This window comes from Seriola lalandi, unplaced genomic scaffold, assembly GCF_002814215.2.
Source record: "Seriola lalandi dorsalis isolate HSWRI2012SDOR001 ecotype SW California unplaced genomic scaffold, Sedor1 jcf7180002054574, whole genome shotgun sequence".
Classification (NCBI taxonomy): Eukaryota; Metazoa; Chordata; class Actinopteri; order Carangiformes; family Carangidae; genus Seriola; species Seriola lalandi.
Window position 1 is genome coordinate 592,635 of NW_019525127.1, and position 3,281 is coordinate 595,915.

Sequence of the window (3,281 nt, forward strand, 5' to 3'; positions counted from 1 at the left end):
AAAATCTTTAATACTCTTCTCTGACCACTGTTTCAATCACCGATACAGCAGACAGACACACACACACACACACAGAGACACACACAGACACACCCACACACACAGTTACGTGCACATTGAGTCCAGCCCAGAGAAGATTACTTTTCCTTTACTGTGGAAATCAATGAGAGCACTCCATCGCTCAATTTAATGCCCACACCTTCCCAACAAACTCAGATGCACACACAGACACAAACTCACACGTTTGTACAGCTATCTTTGTGAGGACACTCATTGACATGATGTATTCCCCTGCCCCCTTACCCTAACCTTACCCATCACAACCGAATGCCTAATCCTTACCCTGACCTAATTCTAACCTGAACCCTAAAACAAAGTCTTAACCCTCAAGAAACCACACACACACACACACACACACACACACACACACACACACACACACGTAGATGAAGGTACAGGGCAGGTAGGATTGCTTGCTTGCCTGTGTGTGTCGGAAAGTGGATTGGACATGTTCTATTGCACCCCTCAGCTGACAACAGACAGAAATAATTAATTAATTAATTCCCTCTAACACACACACACACACACACACACACACACACACACTCTCTCTCTCTCTCTCTCTCTCTCTATTCAAAACAGTCTTTCTCTAGCTCAGATTCCCTCCAGTGCTCCTCTGACTCTCGTTCTCAACTTTTTTTTTTATTCCACTCCACCACTTTTTTCCTTCTCTGCCCTTTCTCAGAGTGTGTAGCAGGTCATGTGGTGTTCTGAAGTCACTGGGGGTCACTGTTGAGTCTTGAGTATGTGTGAGTGTGTGTGTGTGTCAGAATCACTGAGCCAGAGTAATGGGTTTGTTCAGCCGTCCGATGCAGTTGTTTTGCCGTCGAAACTGGTCAGAATCACCAATTACACACACACACACACACACACACACACACACACACACACACACACACACACACACACACATACACACACATCCCCATTTTGCATATAAACATTTACACTAAGGCTGTCAAGCAATTAAAAAAATGTAATCGCAATTAATCGCATGACTTTTTGTAGTTAAACATGATTAATCACACATTTATTTAATTGTTTTAATTTGTCGTAAATTTTACCTTAATGGAAAACTTTTTGAGCAATGAGGTTAAAATAATACGAGTGGACACAATATACTTCATACAATTGTACTTACAAGGTTCTGGTAACTGGAACAAAAGAAAATTCAATAAAACTTCAATTGTAAGGGACTTTTATTCACCATGGCTGAGCAATATTGAACAAAGAAAACACAAAACTGGGCCTAGATTGTAAAATAGATAACACAAATTTAAGCCATGTAGCCTCGTATTAGAATGACCATGTATTGCTAAATCACGCTCAATAAATCTCACTCAAAAACTTTGCAGAAGTCCATTAAAAAACTACTCCGAAAACAGGATTTTTGTAAATAGAGCACAAATCAAAATGATGCTCTTAGTTCAGTTAAACAAGTTAATTTCGCAACAACAACTGCAGATTGGCCTTTGGGACTATTTTGAATAAACACAATTTTACACTACTTCTATTTTGTTGAAACAAGCCAGTTGCTTAGACACATAAGTCTGGTCACATTCTGCACAATATGATCAGAGAGGGAAAACAAGCTCTCACAAGGCACTCATGTGGCAGGTGTTGCCAAGTACTTGCGAGCAAGGCCGGCTATCTTGTTGTGTGCCCCCGCATGTTTGGACCACCACTGTAGGGGACAATCCTCCATGCTGATGACAGGCTCTGCTTTGTAGTGCTCCACACATTTCTCCATACAGTCCTCCTCATTAGATTCAGACTCTGAAGCAACAAAGAGAGCAGCTTTCTTCTGGGGAGCCTCAGACCTTTCTGTTTGCACTGGTTGCTGTGCAAACACCTTTTCCTGAAGAATGCCAGCAATCATTGCCCATGCCTCAGCTCTATGGGATCACTTGAGGTCATAAAACCTTGCTGTGGAAATCTTCAGCCATGTACCGTTTGTTTTGTCCTCCATGTCGATGGTGAAGGTCTGCTTGAACTTGAGTCTGTAGGCCGGGCCATCCTCTGAACTCTCCATCATCTCAGACAAATGGCACAAAGTGGGCAGGCCCACTGAACATGAAACAGACATCTCTCCTCCAGGTGCTTCAGTAAAGTATCTGTGGAAGACGATTCAGAATCTATTAAATTGTGAGGGATTTTTCACATTTATTTTCACTCACACACAAAAAGAATTACTGAACATCATTTAGATGGACGTGAGGATTAATTACAGGCAGTCATTGTCAACTATAGCATGGCCTTTATTTCAGCTGAAAGCACTGGCACAAGTTAATCTACATTAGTATACACTAGCACTGTGTATCCTATCATCATTGACAATGCCTCTGAAAATAATGAGCTTGACCTGTGTTAGCAGCCAGAGAGAGACGGAGGGAGAAGGTGAGGCTTACCTGCAGGGCCCCAGCAATGTCTCCGGCTTCTGTAGTTTATCAGTCTTTGTTGGCATGGTGACGTTGGATTTCTGAAGGCTAATGCATCTCTTAGTGGTTATTGGTTTCTTTGCGCAAGCTTAACCACCTTGAGAACAGAGTTCCACCTACTCAGCACGTCTTGTATAAATGACTGTCTTCAGCTGCTGTGCAACTTGCTTTTTCTCGAGTTCTGCGGTATTTGGTGGACTGTGCTTTAAGTGCATTTAGAAAGCGTACTGTCGACTGCATTATTCTGCAGAGACACTGTGACAGAATGTTGAATGCTGTGCTGCAATTATGTTTCGTGCACTACCTGTGCTTCCTTTCTTTTCACCACCACTAATACACCACTGCTTTGCTACATTCCTAAAATGTCAACTCAGCATGATGTCTCTCCTCTGTTTTCATGATAGTCAAACCATGTGAATGCAATTCCTATTTTCATAGATATAATGGGCTGTAACCTGAGGTAGCTATTATTCAGTAGTGTCCACAGTATCCAGTAGTCACAAGTAGGGCTGGGACGATTATCTGATGTAATCGACGCTGTCAATTATAAAAATTATTCGACATGGAATTTTAGTGTCGACGCGTCGTGTAAAACCACACAGGGTAAATGTTCATAGAACAAAACCGGAACTTTTTAATGGGACCGTTTATATCCATCGTCTTTGGTTTACCCGGATACATGCACAGCGCACGGACTGGGACAACGCGGTGACGTAATTGAAGTCATTGACTACGTGAATGATTTGCTTCTGTGTAATCTGTTTGAACAACATGGCGGCGTCT

At 42.2% G+C, this 3,281-nt stretch overlaps 1 pseudogene; it reads right to left on the reverse strand.

Annotated features, from left to right (window-relative positions):
• Nucleotides 1-1,570: 1,570 nt before the first annotated feature.
• On the reverse strand, nucleotides 1,571-2,576 carry LOC147818495 (uncharacterized; annotated as a pseudogene).
• Nucleotides 2,577-3,281: the final 705 nt, after the last annotated feature.